Source organism: Phyllobates terribilis, unplaced genomic scaffold (genome assembly GCF_046119375.1).
Source record: "Phyllobates terribilis strain yellow unplaced genomic scaffold, ASM4611937v1 Scaffold_13__5_contigs__length_258822181, whole genome shotgun sequence".
Taxonomy (NCBI): domain Eukaryota; kingdom Metazoa; phylum Chordata; class Amphibia; order Anura; family Dendrobatidae; genus Phyllobates; species Phyllobates terribilis.
In genome coordinates, this window is record NW_027362773.1 from 212,679,251 (window position 1) to 212,700,197 (window position 20,947).

A 20,947-nucleotide genomic window follows, 5' to 3' on the forward strand; every position below is an offset into this window, starting at 1 on the left:
CGTTCGGTTTCTGTGCACACCTAGATTTGCTGGTCCTTTTCCAGTAGCAATTAATATGGCTGGTTAGTCATCCATCAATCTATGCCGAAAACCTTTGATTTTGGATGTAGCGCAGAACATACATTATTTAGGCCACCTGTTGCCAAGACTGCACTCCACCAGTAAGACCACTTCGGGTGCCATGACTTATGACTTTTCTGTGACCCATATCACCTTTTTTACAGGCTGTAGGTAAAATATAAAGCATGTGTGCAGCTGGGATCTCTAGGTATGTTGGTCAGAGCATGAAAACAAACGGTCCTATAACAGCGTTAGTCCCGCAAATAGACATGCGATACTAGCTGACCAAACCTGTGGGTGACCAGTGATGTACCCAGCACAAATTATTATGCCGCATAGGGTGTCAGAGCAGCACTGAGCTAGGGTGTCAGACCAGCACTGAGGCAGGGTGTCAAAGCAGCACTGAGGGAGGGTGTCAGACCAGCATTGAGGGAGTGTGTCAGAGCAGCACTGAGGAAGGGTGTCAGAGCAGCACTGAGGAAGGGTGTCAGACAAGCACTGAGGGAGTGTGTCAGAGCAGCACTGAGGAAGGGTGTCAGAGCAGCACTGAGGAAGAGTGTCAGAGCAGCACTGAGGGAGGGTGTCAGACCAGCACTGAGGGAGGGTTTCAGAATAGCACTGAGGAAGGGTGTCAGACCAGCACTGATGGAGGGTGTCAGAATAGCATTGAGGAAGGGTGTCAGAGCAGCACTGAGGAAGGGTGTCAGACCAGCACTGAGGGAGGGTGTCAGAATAGCACTGAAGAAGGGTGTCACAGCAGCACTGAGGAAGGGTGTCACACCAGCGCTGAGGGAGGGTGTCAGAGCAGCACTGAGCTAGGGTGTCAGACCAGCACTGAGGGATGGTTTCAGAGCAGCACTGAGGGAGGGTGTCAGACAAGCACTGAAGGAGTGTGTCAGAGCAGCACTGAGGAAGGGTGTCAGAGCAGCACTGAGGGAGGGTGTCAGAGCAGCACTGAGGAAGGGTGTCAGAGCAGCACTGAGGAAGGGTGTCAGAGCAGCACTGAGGGAGGGTGTCAGACAAGCACTGAGGGAGTGTGTCAGAGCAGCACTGAGGAAGGGTATCAGAGCAGCACTGAGGAAGGGTGTCAGACCAGCACTGAGGGAGGGTGTCAGAATAACACTGAGGAAGGGTGTCAGACCAGCACTGAGGGAGAGTGTCAGAGCTGCACTGAGGAAGAGTGTCAGACCAGCACTGAGGGAGGGTGTCAGAGCAGCACTGAGGAAGGGTGTCAGACCAGCACTGAGGGAGGGTGTCAGAATAGCACTGAGGAAGGGTGTCAGACCAGCACTGATGGAGGGTGTCAGAATAGCATTGAGGAAGGGTGTCAGAGCAGCACTGAGGAAGGGTGTCAGACCAGCACTGAGGGAGGGTGTCAGAATAGCACTGAAGAAGGGTGTCACAGCAGGACTGAGGAAGGGTGTCACACCAGCGCTGAGGGAGGGTGTCAGACAAGCACTGAGGGAGTGTGTCAGAGCAGCACTGAGGAAGGGTGTCAGAGCAGCACTGAGGAAGGGTGTCAGAGCAGCACTGAGGGAGGGTGTCAGAGCAGCACTGAGGGAGGGTGTCAGACAAGCACTGAGGGAGTGTGTCAGAGCAGCACTGAGGAAGGGTGTCAGAGCAGCACTGAGGGAGGGTTTCAGAATAGCACTGAGGGAGGGTGTCAGAGCCGCACTGAGGAAGGGTGTCAGACCAGCACTGAGGGAGGGTGTCAGAATAGCACTGAAGGAGGATGTCAGAGCAGCAATGAGAAAGGGTGTCAGACCAGCACTGAGGGAGAGTGTCAGAGCAGCACTGAGGAAGGGTGTCAGAGCAGCACTGAGGAAGGGTGTCAGAGCAGCACTGAGAAAGGGTGTCAGAGCAGCACTGAGGAAGGGTGTCAGAGCAGCACTGAGGGAGGGTGTCAGAGCAGCACTGAGGGAGTGTGTCAGAGCAGCACTGAGGAAGGGTGTCAGAGCAGCACTGAGGAAGGGTGTCAGAGCAGCAGTGAGGAAGAGTGTCAGAGCAGCACTGAGGGAGGGTGTCAGACAAGCACTGAGGGAGTGTGTCAGAGCAGCACTGAGGAAGGGTGTCAGAGCAGCACTGAGGGAGGGTTTCAGAATAGCACTGAGGGAGGGTGTCAGAGCCGCACTGAGGAAGGGTGTCAGACCAGCATTGAGGGAGGGTGTCAGAATAGCACTGAAGGAGGATGTCAGAGTAGCAATGAGGAAGGGTGTCAGACCAGCACTGAGGGAGAGTGTCAGACCAGCACTGAGGGAGGGTGTCAGAGCGGCCAGTACAGCAGGAGAGCCCAGCAGTGATGACTGGGTAAGGCATTAAAAAATTTGCTATGGGGCCTAGTTTCGCCACTGATGGTCGGTGCACAGAGTCAGATCCAGAACAAGACAAGTTGATTTTTTTATGGAAACATTTCTTTTTTTTTAAATCAAATGTTTTTTTATTTTTTTTATTTTTATAAAGATTTTCACAAAGGTAAAAATAAAATAAAACAACAACAACCAGACAAATATTGGAGAAACACAGTTCTCCACCCCTCAACCTTAAGAAGCATTAAACATGAGTTATTTATACATCCTGGCTCTGCAAAGCCAGCATTTATGGAAACATTTCTAGTCAATATTATGTAGATCCTACTTTCTCAACACTAAGGTGTATTATAGTCAAGGTTTGCCAATCAATATGAGCCAGGCCACAGGAACCCCCAATAATAAAGGAGCTTATTCAGAGTGCCCCTCTTGCTACTCGGCAGAGCACATGGATGGATGTGGCACTGTATAGGGAAAATTTCAGAAGAGGTCGCAGAGTATTTCCCTGGTTGGGGTCCGTTCAATGAGCCCTTCACCAATCAGTAAGAATTGTATATCCTATTGTGTCATTTGTCCTCACTGGTATAACCCTCAGTGGCCAGAGCAATTAGCAATAATGGCACGATAGTTCCTCAGACATACAGTAGGTAACCTACACAGTTACAGTCAAGGTGACCTTGGAAGACACTTGAAATAGTAGAGGAGATGTCTTGTAGATCTGTTGTCTACCCAAAGAATGACATTGATTGTCTTTTTGTTTGAGGCCTGAATACACAGACACCAACTTCTGATAGTTACGCCAATTAGATTACCAGGCACTACATGAAATTGGAAGGTAGCGAGACCTTACAGCTACGTCCGCCAGACATCTGAGTGGTAAAACATATATAAGAATTGTGGGGAAATTAAATTAAACTGGTCTTCACCGTCATGACAGTGGCTTTATCCTTGGGCAATTGTGGTCCACTTTGTCATGATTCTGCTTGTTCTATGGCTTGCTTACAGATTTGCCTTTTTAAAGGGATGATTTTTCAGATATAGTAGAACCCAATGGAGGTGCCGTAATACCACAAGGCACGACTCATAGGGTGTACATAGTGGGAATATGGTAGTGTGCATGAAGCCTAACAGACTTAGGAACATCGTAGCCTCCCTCATCTCACAACGTTTTTTCCCTTTTTCTCTTTCAATTTTCAATATTGCATTTTTAATTCTACTTCCCTCTTAACCAAGATAAGTCCTAAATGAAGGAAGTACCATTAATCTGACGTTATACCTGAAAGTTCTCAAATGTAGAACAAATGGTTTTGAAATCCTTGCAAAGTCATTACATAAGTATGCTAGATAGAACATTATTTTCTCAACCGAGTTAACATGGCCGTAAACTTTTATAGGGCTTCTGCTGGCACATGATTATCTGCCAAAAGTGCATTACAGTATCCAATAACCATTAACACAAGGTGAGACTTGTGAGAAGTGAGGATTTCAGCCTTGTGGCACCTATAAGTCTGATAATAAAGATTCCTGATTTCCTCTTTCTTTTGCTCTGTGTCAGAATATCTGTTTTCCATCTTTGTTTTGTGTCTTGGCTTACGACAAGTGGGAAGCATTTATTATGGAAGCTATGGCCTTAAAAGGACAAAGCCTGATACGTTGTATTGTATCTTTATTGGTATTATTCCAAAAAAATGAATTATATCATATTGTTGTCAGTGATGACATTGTGATCACAGAATCTGCACTCTCTTCCATTATTATGACGCGCCCCCTGGGCCATGTTTGGGGAATACCCGGAGCCGGATCTGTTGGGGGTGGTAGTCCTCGTGGCGGTGACCCGGTCCGTGCCCAGGGTGTCAAACTAAGGGGCAATGTTTTTAGTGGCAGATGTGATATTGTTCGACTACGCCACCCGTTGAATGCGGTTACGAAACCGCCGCTGCAGGGCAGACCGCTGAGGCCGGTGGTACAGTTGTGCAGCGTGGATAGTATAACCCCCAACGGGAGGGGTATGGCCTCAGGGCAGCGGACGTGGATGATGGGGATGGTAGAATTGCACGCAGGCACCAGGAACCACTCAGAGACGGTGCGGTGTAGTTCAGGGTCTTTACTGGTGACAAAGATAGACCCTCCCGGGAGTACTGGCTAGTCAGTCCGTGAGCAGACAGGATCTCCCCTGGCCAGGCGGAGTTGTAGGCCTCCCCAACTAACTGTACTCTTCTTGGCTACCTTGCTAGAAGCGGGTAAAAGTAGCCCACGTCCCTGAGTGTACCGTGTGGTGCTCACCCGTATGGCCGGTGACTCGGGGCCTTCTGGTAGCCTCCGCTCCACGACGGCGGTGCTGGTCCCTTGCGTGTGACCGTGCCTTTGGGTTTTTTGGCCAGAGGACCTGAAATCCCCTGCCGGTCGGTTTCTGCTGCTGGGTATGGAACAGTCCCCACAGCCTCGGACTCCGTGTCCGGTGAGATCTCTTCAGTCCGGACGAGCTCTACAGCTTCCAGTCCCGGACTCCTTTTATCACTGCTCCCACAGAGCTCCTGTTCTTATTTTCCCTGTAACTGATCCACACCAGACCAGACTGTGTCTCTGTCTCTGTCTGTGTTCTTTTCTAACCCCACCTCAGCCCCAGTTTATATAGGGGAAGTTCTTCCCCTCCCAGGACTGGGCAGGAGGTGTGGCATGCTTAGGATTCCTGACCAGGAGACCTCCCACCTGCTCACAGACGTAATATTGCTATTACTGTGGTAACCAGACCCCTGGGGTTCCACATTCCCCCCTAGTAAAATTTAGTACTCCGGGACTAAACATTTTTTTTTTTTGAAAACATAACAGGGTATAAACAGAAACAATACAATAAGGAAAAACATGTTAAAGTGGTCACGGCGTGTCCGCAACCGGGTGCAATTTTTGAAGCAACAGGGTGTCCATTTCACCAAAGAACAGGGAGCCGTAACCAGGTAGGGGTCTGTCCTGCCCCGAGTCTTTAACAGTCTTTAGTCCGTTCCTGGGTTACGCTCCAAACATATATACAATAGAGTTCTAGTAAATCCACAAAAGATACCTATAAAATAACTGGAAAAACATAATTATTTACAAGCAACAGTAAACAGGTAAATATTAATAAAACAGTCTAAACACTTTAGATCCTCCAACGTACGGGCAACTGGCCTCTATTGGCTCTAGTGGACCTACGGAGCTCACTAACTGGTCCTGCACTACAGGGTGTAGGAGCTGTTAAAGGTAAGCTGGGCAGCTGTCTACGGACTCTTTGGCTCACTAGGGGCACGGCAGGCTCATTATAAGCAGAGGGTCGATTCTCCTGGTCTGCTTGTGTGGAGTCTTCTGCCTCCTGGACCGGCTGCTCTTCCAGCTCTACCTGTTTTTCCGTAGGCACTTGGGATGCTGGCTGGAGGAAGGTGAGGACGGGTACCACAACCGCGCCATTTACCTGTGTCCAAGACCGAGGGAAGTCTCCGAGTACAGTACTGACCATCTCTTCCCTTTCCTCTGCGGGTCGAGGGTTTTCTTGATCTTCTTCAGGGTTTCGTAGCTGCTCGGGACACTTCTTCAGGTGATCTCGGGAGACAATGGCTGTGGTTTCTCCTCCATCCTTACTGATTGTGCAGACTTTCGAGTTTTCATGGCTTGAGGGCAGTACGGTGTACGGGTCCTTCTCCCACTGGTCGTCCAACTTGTGGAGCCGTCTTTTCCTCTTCAAGACCTGCTCTCCAGGTACCAGGGGAACAGCGGGAGCATACTGGTTGTAAGTCTTCTCCTGTCTTTCTCTTGCTTGACGGAGACTTCGCTCAACGCTCTCCTGTACTTTCCGGTACTGCTGCTGCCTCTCTGTGTCCCAGTCTGCTTCTGGTGAAGTGTCCTCGGGTGTCAGGACTCCCATATCCAGATCAACAGGCAGCTTACCAGGTCTTGCTCTCATTAGGTAAGCCGGGGTACAGTTGGTAGAACCTACAGGGATGTGGTTGTATAGGTCCACCAGATCAGGCAGTTTCTCAGGCCACAGACTGCATTCTTCCAGGGGCAATGTTTTCAGAAGGTCTATCACCACCTGGTTCATCTTCTCGCAGAGTCCATTGGTTTGCGGATGATAGGGTGTTGTTCTTATCTTCCGGCAGCCATACAGAGTGCAGAACTCCTGGAAGACTTCCGCTTCAAAGGCAGGTCCTTGGTCCGTCAGCACCTGCTCTGGGTATCCGTGTGGACGGCAGAAGTGCTGCTGGAAGGCTCTAGCTGCTGTTTGAGCCGTTAAGTCCTTGACGGGGACTACAACCAAGAACCGGGAATAGTGATCCACGATGGTTAACGCATAGACGTAGCCACTTCTGCTGGGGGTCAGTTTTACATGGTCCAAGGCTACCAGTTCCAACGGCTACCTGGTGACGATGGACTGCAGGGGAGTCTTCTGGCTGGCACGGTCCTTCCTTCTTAGGTTGCATGGGCCACAGTCTCTGCACCACCTCTCGATGGTTCCTCTCATGCCTACCCAGTGGAACCGCCCGCGCAGCAGGAACTCCAGCTTCTTCCATCCGAAGTGCCCAGCTCCGTCGTGGTATGCCTCCAGTACCATAGCCGCGTCTCTTCTTGGCACCACTACTTGCCAGACCAGTTCATGCGTCCGGGAGTTAACCATTCTGCGGCACAACTTCCCCTTGTAAAGCAACAGTCGATTCTTCTCAGCCCACAGTTGCTTGGTCTCCTCCGGAGCGTCTGGGTCAAGGCGGGCATCTGGCTGAGTCAGCATCTCCTTCACCCGTCGGATGGCGGGGTCACTGTCTTGCGTTTCCGCCCAGTTGTAATGAGGTAAGGGGTTGAACGTAGTGGATTGCTTACCCCTTACACGGTGGGAATACTGGGTAGTCCCATGACGGTGGAACGCGGGGAGTTCAACCTCTTCCAGTTCCTCTGGATCTTCCCCTACGTCCGGTAGGTTTGGCATTCTGGACAAGGCATCCGCGTTGGTATTGGAGCGTCCTGCCCGGTATTTAATCGTGAACTCATAGTTGGACAGGCGGGCCATCCATCTCTGCTCCAGGGCACCGAGTCTTGCAGTGTCCAGGTGTGTCAACGGGTTGTTATCCGTGTACACGGTGAACCGGGAAGAGGCGAGGTAGTGCTTAAAGCGTTCGGTGACTGCCCACACCACTGCCAGGAACTCTAGCTTAAATGAGCTGTAATTCTCAGGGTTTCTTTCGGTGGGTCGCAGTTTTCGGCTAGCGTAAGCAATTACCCGTTCTCTCCCCTGCTGGATCTGGGACAGTACGGCTCCTAGCCCGATGTTACTTGCGTCGGTGTAGAGGATAAAGGGCTGGCTGTAATCCGGGTACGCCAGGATTTCATCCCCCGTGAGGGCCATCTTCAGCTGGCGGAAGGACTCTTCTTCCAGCTTCTCCCATCTGAAGGGCGGCTTCTGGTTCTTGGCCTTCCTGGACTGGCCTATCAGGAGGTCCTGCATAGGAGCTGCCTTTTTGGTGAAACCAGGAATGAATCTTCGGTAGTAGCCTACCAACCCGAGGAACTGCCGCACTTCCTTTACACTGGAGGGTCTTGGCCATTCCTTAATCGCGGTGATCTTATCAGGGTCGGGAGCCACTCCGTCAGCACTCACCACGTGTCCCAAGTACTGCACTTTTGGTTTTAGCAGGTGACACTTCGACGGTTTCACCTTCAGACCGTAGTTTGCCAGGGCTTCAAACACTTCCGCCAGGTGTTTCAGGTGGTCCTCGTAGGTTTTGGAATAAACTATAACATCGTCCAGGTACAGCAGGACCGTCTCAAAGTTCCGGTGTCCCAGACAGCATTCCATCAATCGCTGGAAGGTTCCTGGTGCGTTGCAGAGTCCGAACGGCATGCAGGTAAACTTGCTAAGTCCCATCGAGGTGGTGAATGCGGTCTTCTCCCGGTCCGCCTCTGCGACAGGAACCTGCCAGTACCCGCTAGTGAGATCCAAAGTGGAGAAGAAGTTAGCAGATTTTAAAGCAGCCAAAGACTCCTCTATCCTTGGTAAGGGGTACGCATCTTTGTGGGTGATACGGTTGATTTTCCGGTAATCTACACACATTCTCATGGTGTTGTCTTTCTTTTTAACCAAGACTAGTGGAGCTGCCCAGGGGCTACAGCTATCCCTGATTACCCCAGCCTCCTTCATGTCTCTAAGCATCCCCTTGGCGTGTTGGTAGTGTGCAGGGGGTACGGGACGATACCTCTCCTTTATGGGAGGATGGTCTCCCGTGGGGATGTGATGTTCCACTCCCTTCACTCGCCCGAAGTCTAGCGGGTGTTTACTGAACACTCTCTCGTATTCCTGGAGCACCCGGTAGACTCCCTGCTTTTGGTGAGCGGGTGTGGAGTCAGTACCCAAATGCAGTTGCTGACACCAGTCCTCCATTTGTTGTTTAGAGCCGTTACCTTCCTCTGGATGAGATGGAGGCAAGGGTTCCACGGACTGTACAGAATTTTGGTTGATGGTATACAATTTGGCTAGCGTAGCATACCGGGGCAGGTACACTTCCCTCTTCCCGATATTTATTATGCGAATGGGCACCCTCCCATGGCGTACATCAACCACCCCCCGTGCCGTCAAAATGGTGGGCCTACTATCTGAGTAGACTGGTTCTACCATTGCCTGGTAATCTCTACCTCTCAGACCAATAGCTGCCCGGCACCAAATCATCATTTCACTTTTCGGGGGCATGGCAATAGGGAAAGGGTCACACATTCTCACGCTACCAATCTCACCACCGGAGAGTTCCACCTGTTGCCGTTGCATCAGTGCCCGGATCTCTTTTTGGAGTACTCGCTGCTGGCCGGAGCTGGCGTTCTTGGCAACCTGCTGTAAAATGAGAATCACCTCTGCAAGACAATTTTCAATCACATTAGTTCCTAGAGTTATCTTTGGGTGACTCTCGCGCTTGTCAATGTCTACAATGTTCAGTCCCTGTGCTGCCAGTTCGACTTTACCGATTTTAATGGTCATCTCTTTAAATCCGATCTGTGGCACGGGCTGACCATTGCTGGCGATGATACTCAAGTCGTCGTCTGGGTAGCGGGTTATATCCGAGTCATTCCAGTACTGCTTGAAGAGCACGTACGGGATGGTGGTGACCTGTGACCCGGTGTCAAGTAGGGCACTCATAGGAATGCCATCCAGTACCACAGGCAAGACTGGACGTCCTCCCACGTATTTGTCACGCCAGTTCGATGGGCCTGGTGATCTTATTCCTAGGGGTTGGCCCTCTACCCCAGGTTGTGCCAGTTTAAAGGACAGTACCTTGCCATATGTCCGGGTTGATTGCAGCGGCGGCAGATGGGTTGTCCGTCCTCGTTGTATCGGTCGCTAGGTCTTCCTCTGGCCGGTGGGGTCCTCCTTGGTCGGCGCCACGGGATATCCTCCGGTCCGGTTGCCAGCTGGATCTTCCCTGGAGTAGAAACCTGTAAAGACTGCACAGTTCGGGTTAGCGCGGCAACGCTTTTAGTTAGCTCTTGGACCTGATGGTGCAGGTCTGTAGCCGGGTCATTGTTTAAAGCCTGCGCATCAGCTCCCACAGGCCCTGCCGACAAGGGCGCCGCCTCCTGGTGGTAAGTGGTAGCAGGGCGTTTGTGGGTCACAGCGCCACCTGGTGCCGGTTCTCGGAGCACCCGGATGGCTCTGTCCTTGAACTGTGCAAAGTCCAGATGAGGGTCCTGTAAGGCCATTGCCCGCAACTGGGTTCGGTGGGCATTAGAATGTAGACCCTCTATAAATTGTTCAGTCAACAGTTTGTCTTTGTTTCCCACGCTGTCAGGGTCGGCCTGCTTAATGGCTCTCAGGGCCTCTTGTAGGTTTAGTGCATAGTCCCTTATATTCTCATGTGCTCGCTGCTTGCACCCGTAGAATCTAAGCTTGATCTCGGCTGAGGTACGGGTATCAAAGGTGTCCTTCAGCCGGGCTAGTATCTCTGCGACAGTCCTCCTCCTCCCAAGTGGCCAGGACTTTACCTCCCTTTGGGCTGCCCCTGTTAATTGAGCCACCAGGATGCTCACTTTTTGCTCTTCTGTGAGGGGGTACACCTGGAAGAGGCTATCCAGCCTTTCTCTGAAGTCATTTAGGGTATGGGACTCCCCTGAGTACCGGGGTAGCCAGGCTGCCCCCGGAATGTAGGGCATGGTGAAAGGCATGACCGCAGCAGCGGTGGTGCTGGCGGTGGCTGTGGCAGTGAAGCTCTCCTCCGTATCCGACATCCTCCTCCCCCCTAGTGGACCGTGGCCTACCTTGCGATGATCCTCTTCCGTAGGCCGCGTCTCCGCAGTGGATCGTCAGGGTTGAGGACCTTCCGTCGCGCTCCTGTGACGTCGGCGTCTGCTGGGCTCCTTCCAGGACCTTACGCAACGTCCGGACGTGAGGCAGGGCTTCAGTTCTCGCGCGCTTTCGGAGTCCACGCCCCTCTTCTTCCCACGCGGCGTCCTCAAGATGGCGTCCAACGGCGGGAAAACTCCACGGATGGCGGGAAGAAGGCAGAAGATGGCGTCGGATGGCGGGAAAACTCCACGGATGGCGGGAAGAAGGCAAAAGATGGCGGGAATCTTCACCACAGGTAAGTTTAACAGTCTTTTTCAGGCACGCAGTACCCGGTGGTTGCGGGCACGAAATCCTGCCAACTACGCCAGAAGTTGACGCGCCCCCTGGGCCATGTTTGGGGAATACCCGGAGCCGGATCTGTTGGGGGTGGTAGTCCTCGTGGCGGTGACCCGGTCCGTGCCCAGGGTGTCAAACTAAGTGGCGATGTTTTTAGTGGCAGATGTGATATTGTTCGACTACGCCACCCGTTGAATGCGGTTACGAAACCGCCGCTGCAGGGCAGACCGCTGAGGCCGGTGGTACAGTTGTGCAGCGTGGATAGTATAACCCCCAACGGGAGGGGTATGGCCTCAGGGCAGCGGACGTGGATGATGGGGATGGTAGAATTGCACGCAGGCACCAGGAACCACTCAGAGACGGTGCGGTGTAGTTCAGGGTCTTTACTGGTGACAAAGATAGACCCTCCCGGGAGTACTGGCTAGCGGTCGGGGTCTGGTCAGTCCGTGAGCAGACAGGATCTCCCCTGGCCAGGCGGAGTTGTAGGCCTCCCCAACTAACTGTACTCTTCTTGGCTACCTTGCTAGAAGCGGGTAAAAGTAGCCCACGTCCCTGAGTGTACCGTGTGGTGCTCACCCATATGGCCGGTGACTCGGGGCCTTCTGGTAGCCTCCGCTCCACGACGGCGGTGCTGGTCCCTTGCGTGTGACCGTGCCTTCGGGTTTCTTGGCCAGAGGACCTGAAATCCCCTGCCGGTCGGTTTCTGCTGCTGGGTATGGAACAGTCCCCACAGCCTCGGACTCTGTGTCCGGTGAGATCTCTTCAGTCCGGACGAGCTCTACAGCTTCCAGTCCCGGACTCCTTTTATCACTGCTCCCACAGAGCTCCTGTTCTTATTTTCCCTGTAACTGATCCACACCAGACCAGACTGTGTCTCTGTCTCTGTCTGTGTTCTTTTCTAACCCCACCTCAGCCCCAGTTTATATAGGGGAAGTTCTTCCCCTCCCAGGACTGGGCAGGAGGTGTGGCATGCTTAGGATTCCTGACCAGGAGACCTCCCACCTGCTCACAGACGTAATATTGCTATTACTGTGGTAACCAGACCCCTGGGGTTCCACATTTACATGTATCAGGAGGCAGTGCTTCTTAAACTACATTTCCTTTTACCCCCCACTCACAATGTGCTGGCTCAAGGAACCAGCCAAAATCTCTTTTCCTGATCTATGCTCAGTCCTCTTATGCTTTCTCCTTTTAGGATGTGCATCTGCTCTTTCACCATCACAGTCCAGTTCTTTTTTCATGAAATTATGTGTGTAGTTGGGCAGCAGTGGGGCATGCCAACAAGTCAGCCTTTGCCAATGTATTTAGATACAGTGCTAGGACAGAGGAATGAACAGGGGCGTAACTATAATTGTGTAGGGGTTGCAATCACACCTGGGCTTTGGAGCCTAGGGGGCCCAAAAGGTCCCTTTGGCCCATATGAAAAGACCACTGCAATTATGGCTAGTGCACATGACAGTATTTTCGGTCACAGTGTTATCCGTTAAAAAACGGATCGCACTTGGACAAATGTTATTGAATGGGGCAGTTCAGATGAACAATTTTGTTCACTGACTGAATCTGCATGTGAAAAAAATCACAGAATGCTCGATTTTCTTCTGTAAATCCGATGAGGCTCAACCATTCAAGTCTATGGATGTGAGAAAAAAATTGCATGCCATATGGAGCCACAGTACAGCATCCGATTTTTACGGATACATTGCAATTCTGTAACATAGGAAACTGTAAATGATTAATAGCTGCTGGGTAAAAAACAGATTGTGCACAGATGACAAATGAGATAAAAATCGTCCCACTTTTCTTGATGAAAATCAGACAAATTTTTTCATACGGTCGTGTGAACCTAACCTTAAAGGGGTTGTCCACTACTAGGACAAATCCTTCTTGAACTAAATGTTTGGCCCTGTTAAAATAAAAAGCCTATACCCAACTCCTTTTCCGGCGCCGGTCCAGCGGTGTCGGCTCTGGTGCGGTGGAATGACATGCTTCAATTTATCTCACTGGGAATACGTTTTTTGCCTTTGTAAAGGAAAACCTAGTTATAATGAAGTAAGAGATACATGAAATCCTTGCAGTTTGGTAAAGGTTGACAGAACTTGTGTTGTAGCCGATAGTCATCACAGTCAACAACATTGTGTATTTGGAGGCCCTTGTAGAAAACTTGTGTCTGGTTTTACTGACTTTAAATACAATGTACCCTCAAATTGGAGATAACCTGGACTGAGATATGTTCCCTTTTTGTCTTGTTCTGTCTTTATAGCTAAAAACTTTCCCTTAGACCCCCTTCACATGTCCACTTAAAAAAGTACGTGTGAGACGGTCCATTTTTACTATCCGTGTGGTTTTCTGTTGGTCATCCGTGTGTATGTGTATATCATACGTATGTACGTGTGCCGTCCGTGTGACACATAGAGAAATAGAATACAGAATAGAAATTACAGATTTTTATGTGTTAAACATGTACAAAGATAGATATAGATGGATAATAGATAGAAAAATACATAATAGATAGATGAATAGATATCTGTCACATATATAATTTGTGCCTTGCATGTGTATCTTACAGGACATCTATTAACATAATAACTAGCTAAATAAATAAAAAAATTATGTGGGACCCCCCCCCCATTTTTTGTAACCAGAAAAGGTAAAGCACACAGCTGTTAGCTGATATTATCAGGCTGGGAAGGTCCATGGTTATTGGGCCCTTCCCATCCTAAAAATACCTGCCTGCTTCCACCCCAGCAGGGGGCATCACATGAGATGTGGCAATTCTGGTGCTTCGCCTTCGCTCTTCCCGATTGCTCTGTTGCTTTGGCAATCGGATAATTGTTTTGGGGGTTGATGTCAATTGTGTAGGGTCCAAAAACACAGCTGGCATCAAGCCCTGGTGTTAGTAATGGAGAGGTGTCTATCAGACACCCCCATTACTAACCAAGTAATCAAAAAAACACACACAAAAAGTATTTTAATGAAATAAACACTCCCCCACACTTTCCCTCGTTCACCGCACCGCACACAGGTCCGCGGTAGTCCAGCGATTCCGACGGACAAAGGCTACGGAGCCTCATTCTGACGCTCCATTGCCTATAGCCACTTTTGGGCCCCGCTGCACAGCGTACGACCCGGCGACTCTGTAGAGCGGTGACGTCAGTAACGTTACTGCTCTTCAGACATTCCGGGTCAAGCTGCCCTCTGCGTGACTCGGCGACTATGAATGATATTACCTCTCCACATATGACTGCTGTCGTCAATCACTGATCATAGCGGTCACTCGAGGCTAGTGATTTGTTGCAGTGGTCACTTGTGTTGGCAGCACAAGACCTGCCGGCAAGCATGGTTCACTGTTGTATATGGTTCCCCCCATACAATACATTACTGTTAAAAAATGACGCAATTCTTTGCTACATCTGGCGCAAATGATAAATACATCTCACGCTAATATTTTTTCCATGTGACACATTGATAAATATCCCCCGCTGACTCTCATAGACACCCAATTATAACGTGTTGTGTTTTATTAAAAAGATAGATGAGATTTTCATAACTGAAGTGAAACTGATTTTTGCAAACCCGTAAAGTCAATAAACCAGATACTGACACTAATTTTTCAAATAGGGTTTTAAATAGGCTACCTGTCATTTTATCATGGATATGAAAAAAATAAATAAATAACACGCTAATTGTCCATTCTAACAACCTCGCCATCTACAGCCATTTATTAATATTAGAACCATCCTGGTTGACTTCGGGAAGAAATGGGAGCAGCCACAGCCATGGTAACATGCAAACCCCATTTCTACGGCTCTGTGCCGAGCAGTAGTAGAAATTATATAAATTATTTTTTTCCTACTTTTCCCTATGCAGAGATTTTCTCTCTACAGGGTTAGTCTCACCACATACAACCCTATTTATTTTGGAGCCCCGCTACTCTACCTTTCTGACTTTTTTGTGTAGCCAATCATATCTGCTGCACTGGGCTTAACCAGAGAAGTGCAATTTCACATACATTCAGGAAGAATTGCAGGACATGTCATACATGGGGGCTCAAGTACACGAGGGTGCCCTCTAATTGAGCATAAGGACATGGGTGACCTGTATAAGGCAACCCCTTTGTTTTACAAGGGTCCAAGTACTCAAAGAACACCACTTTTAGGAGCTGACCTTGTTCTAAAGACTGTTGGACCAATGCACGTAGAGTGGAATCTGCGGCTGTAAGGGATGCAGACTTTTTCTAGCACGGAGCATTGGTTACGTCAATCTAATTGTTGTTTTATTAGAGATTTGCTTGCTGTGTTTTATTAGAGATTTGCTTGCTGTGTTATATTAGAGATTTGCTTGCTGTGTTAGAGGTTTGCTTGCTGGTCAGTTCCATCTCAGGATTCAATGTTTCCTTTCAGTGACAGTAAGCAGAGGAAGACGTGTGGGCTGGATCTTATGCATACATAAGACCCAAGATTGGTAATCAGGTAAAGCAATTATTTCATTACTCTCGTTAGTATCTCTGGGGCCTGAAGCCATTGTTCTCCCAGTTACTAGTCCCATTATGTGGATGGGGATAGTAGACCCAGTGAAGCCGTCACCACAGGGGGTCTCACATGCAGTCCTAGGTGATGGGGCTGTGCCTCAGGAAAATAACTCCACCAATGCACAGTTAGCTTTGGGGGGGAGCGTGTTTCTCGAGGGCCTGGCTAAATTCCGGAAGGGGTGGGGGCAGCCTGGGGTATTTAGGATACTGACGAGGAAATGGAGGGGTTGTTGCTGGCTGGAGTGGGATACATGTGCTACGGTCATGATATCCGTAGTTTAGAGGAGCATAGGCTGTTACTGCAGACTATACCAGCAGGAGATACCAAAAGCCGGGGGCAGTGGAACTACCGATCGGGGGTTTGGATCTTTTGGACTGTAGGCATTGTATTTTGGCCATCTACCTGGAGTTTCTGTATGACCGTCGATGGAAGAAATAAAACTAATTGCATCGTTAACCTGCCTAGGTGATTATTACAACCCACAACCTCAGATCTTCACAACCACCTTACACCATGCTTATAAGTGGTGAAAAATTAAAGAAACCGTATACAATCAGGTCATAACAAAATTTCCAGCAGCAGGAGAGGATTGTGTTGATTTAGTGGTGGGCAATGACCTTCTACGTTATCAGCGACAAGGATGTATATGACACAAGCCAGGTGATGGCGAGAGGAGAAGATGCAGGAATTGGAAAGTAATTATAGCAAGAAGTTCTACAGTAAGATAGATGGGACCCCCATTAGCCTGGGTATTTGAGATTCCTATGAAAAAATATAGATGTAGATAATGCAGATAAACATTCATACGTAGCTATTACATTGACCTTATTTTATCATTCTGGCACTACATCTGTTGAAGTTTGAAGGCAGCAAAAAGTTTGTGCATATAAGCTGTTCTTTTGCATTCAGCATTAGCACTGGGACTCAATTATATGCGAAATGTCATACAATAAATTCTGTGAAGTCCTAAGGGACAAAAGCTAGACGAGGCCGACTCAGGAGACTGTATATTTAAAACTTTAATACTTTATGCAAATACTGAAGATTATTAGAAACATATTATGAACCTAGTACAAGGAAAAATCTGACAGCTTACTAAGTATTAGCCACCAAATTCATAGGCAAGCACAGCTGGGATTACAGGTGTCCCCAAATCCTGCACCGTGTAGACCCAAAAGTCTGGATACATAAGGAGACAAAGAGCAATCATTCCTTTCACGTTCTTGCTGATAGGCCTCATTCAGACGTGCGTTTTTTTTTCCTGCATGTAAACAGTGAAAAATGGACATCACTCAGATGATGCAGGGAGGGCATCCATGTTCTGTGTTTTTACTACGGACGATAACTCAGATCAATAACAAAGATGTCTCCAGAGTCCGCAAAAAAACACATACATTTTTCCCTACATGGATTTTGGAACAAAGTTTGCTCCAAAATCCATATAAAAAGATACCTATGGTGAACACGGTGGTGTTTTTCTGCATATGCTTATTTCCAAGTGTAAAAAGAAGCAACGTTTTAATCCTTCAGTCGCTTCAAATTTGACAACTGTATGAATTGAAGCCGCTCTATAATATGAAATATATATATATATAATATAAAATGCTCTATACGCGAAAACAACGAGAAAAAACACACCTAAAAAAACTCTAAGAGTGTGCTTTTTATGTGAATTTTTCAGCCATAAAAATTCACATTAAAAAAACGTTATGTGAACATACCTTTTAGTTTTTGAGGAGGATTTGGAGAGTTATGGCTATGTGCACATGACATCTTTTTCGGACGGATTCCAACGTGAAATCCGTCCAAGTCAGAAACTGCTCACAGAATGATCATAAGCATTTTTATTAAAAATTTACTTGCTGTTCATAAGTTCAGGCTTTTGAATGTCTTTTAATCACTTCAGGTTTCTAAAAACGACTAAAACGAAGTGACCGGTCTTTTCTTCTGCCATTTTCTACTCGGAAGACACTCTGTACTTTACAATACAAGTCAATGGGGAAGCGCCAAAAATGCCTGGAACATGCCTGTACAATTTTTGGAGCACTTTACCATAGTTTTTTTTTTTTTTTTAATTCTAGGGGTTCCTTCATTATTCAATATTGTGATGAAAACCCAGAGGTCTGTTTCCTAAATCTGCCGTCGTCTTTGTAGCGGCTCTACCTCCACGTCTTTTTTCTATTATTTAAACTATAACTAGCGAGCGGCTTCCGCTATGGAGGATGAGCATGCTACTTCTTTTAACTACTTTATGGTTTCTGACACCGTGAAGAGGTTAAAAGAAGGAACAGAAGACTGAAAATGTTGTATTTACATTGCAGTGCATTATGTTCATTTTTGTGTCGGTTTTGTTGCATTTTTTTTTAAAGTAGGTTCCAAGTGGAATTTGCCTGAAAAAGTGTGCACTTACCCTCAGGGTCATTTCAGACCTGACAATATTTCCAACCCTGTTTTTGTGACATAGCAGTGTTTCCACAGCAAAACCTGCATATGTATTATGCTATGAAAATCTGTGGAACTAGAAAAGTTCAAGTTCCCCGCCCGATACCCTCCATAGGAACCAGAACAGTGATGTGCTGGACAGATACAACTGTCACCCACTTTAGTTTTGAATATGTGATCGCCCATATCGTCACATGGAAGCGGCAGAGAGCTGTCATTTGTGCAGGATTTTTCATATTATGTCACCAAATAAGGGGTTTCTCAAGATGTGTCAATCCCTTTACTTATAACGCTACCCACTGAACATCTAATGTAAATTGAGAAATTTATTTGCATTCTGTGGTTTGGGTCACTTGCTGGAGTGGTTGCACCTTTCTGTATCCTTACATACTACACATCCAGATTTTTATGATACACTTCAGATTTGTATTCCGTAAAGGTAGAGAAGGGAGGGAGAGCCACAGAAAATGACTTCCGTGCTCACATGTGGTTGTAATAATAATCAATCAAGCAAACAAAGGAGTTGCCGGGAAAGACGATTTTCAGAGCCCTAATACTCGGGTCTTTAGAAATCATTGTAGCTCATATTCTTCAAAACAGGAGATAACAAAGTAGATCTGCTTCATGTATTTTGCAGGCACTTACGTAAATGCCAGAGGCCGTCTGCTGTGCAGCAGTTGTCAGCGGATCATGTACAGTACTAAACATTTACTGCGGCTCTCGGACGTGTTTGTAGCCCTGGACCAGTCTGGGAATTCCTGTTATATTGTCATATATTTTAGTACCACTTTTTTCTATATGCTTTGTAGTATTTGTGCTAAGTACCAAAAGAGTCCTGTTCAAGGTAACCTTGGAAAGCTTTTGGTTCCCAAAATATGGAGGACCAGAAAAGGCATGCTGAGACTATCTGACCGTCCATCTATCTGTCGTTAAAATAAATATGTATAAGGAAAAGTAATTGCTGTCAAAACAGCTGAGATATAGTGTAAAGTGAAGAAAATTAGAGTTGAAGACTGTACAGATAAACTTTTGCAAAGGATGAATCAAGACAGATTTTTTTTTAATTCAAAAAGCTCAGGAACATTACATAAGTGTATATTTTCCACTTAGATCTGCCTCAATTGTTCCACTGTGTTGCCCGTTTTCTTTTTTCATGTGTTATCTGGAATAAGTTGAGTAGGTGGTGATACTGTTCAACATTCAAAAGGGTTGTAAAACATGTTCGTGCACCTATAGGACGTGTACATTGTAGTTTGTATTGCCGATATGTTTCTGCACTTGGTAGCTCCCAGGAACTCTAAGCTGAAGGGGATACAGAGAGGACATATAGCTGATTTCTTTTCAAGTTTACTATATAGAAATCAATGTTCTCTTCTCTGCAATTATAGAAAACAAGGGACCTTATGGCAAAAATATAACTGCGCTACCATTGTGTTTGATTCTGCCACCCAGTAAAGAAGCTTGATATTTTTTGCCCCTGTATGTATTCTCCCTCCCCAATAGTAAAGCGCATGGGACCAACAAGGACTGGCCTCCTGTCTCCAAGGACACCATAGCATCTGCAAGGTCTGCCTCTGTGATATGTATGCCCTTGTTCTTCGACCTAACGGCAACAAAACAGCTGGAAGATATCTATACATTGCCCCATGGTCAATGGTCTGGAAAGACCAGTGGTGGCACTACAAAGGTGTCCGCTCATCTAATACAACAATGTGTTGTCACCATCATCTCCTGTCCTTTTTTCTGGAAAACGACATTAGACAGAATTGGGCAACAAAAAGTAAAAGAGGGAAATACTGCTATGGCCAGTTTTGTATTTTTTTTTCAGTGCCCCATTACAGCTGCAAGGTCCTGGCTACACAATTACACTTCTAATAAACCTTTTTTAGATCATCACATCCTCCTGGGTCTCGCAACCAAAATATGACTGCTAAAATGTGCCTAACTTACATATGATACTCAAGTATGGTAAAGGGAATAGGAAAACTTAGGCCTGTCTGAAGTATGATGGGAGTGATGATTGCAATATAAAAGGTATATAGCAAAACCCATCATTTAAAAAATTATTTTTTCCTACTAATCTTTTTGAGACTTTCCCTTTAAAAGGTTGAAATTAAACCATAGCACAGCCGGTAAGGTGCTCCAGTAGGGTCCAGCGCCAGTAGATATATGAAGTAAAACTGGGCACTCAGAAGGGATGAATTTCATCAATTTTAATAGCAGCTTAGGCACAACAAAATGGTAGACGTTTCGGTCGAAACAGACCTTCCTCAGTATGTGCAGACTGCGTGAGGGAAATTAAAATTGATGAAATTCATCCCTTCTGAGTGCCCAGTTTTGCTTCATATTTCTCTTTAGAAGGAACCTGTCAGCTGATCCACACTGCCAGGTCAAGCACAGCATGAATCAGACACTGGCTGCAGGTATGTTTTACTCTGAAACACTGTGCTATTTCAGAGAAAACATATTTTGAAAAGCCTGTCAGGGAGACTATGTGTCTCAGATCACTAATCCAATTGGCAGCTTCTCCCTGCGCCACTTCGCTAGACTAGTAGGTTCCTGCCTATATATATATATATATATTATATATATATATATATATATATATATATATATATATATATATATATATATATAGGGTGAGACATGTCAGTCTAGGGGAGAGAAGATGCCGGGGACTGGCCTCAGACTAGTCATCCGTGCCGCATAGTTCCTGGATGGGGGACGGATTCTCTTTAATGCCAGTTTTCCCATGACAGATAGTAAGCTTTCATGGTAGTTATGGGGGATTCCCTGTTGAGAGGAACAGAGGCCACTATCTGCAGACTGGATATAACCTCAAGAGAAATGTGCTGTCTTCCAGGTGCAAAAATCAAAGATGTGTCTGGACTCTTCAGACCTACAGACCTACAGATGATTGCGCATTCCTGCTAGTACATGTGGGGACAAATGACACTGCAAGAAATGACCTGGAAACCATCTGC

General features: G+C 47.4%; 1 long non-coding RNA gene across 1 annotated transcript in view; it reads left to right on the forward strand.

The window, feature by feature from the left end:
• LOC141174665 (uncharacterized) overlaps positions 1–20,947 on the forward strand; it is a 549,426-nt gene that overhangs the window by 44,224 nt on the left and 484,255 nt on the right. The window lies entirely within an intron of this gene.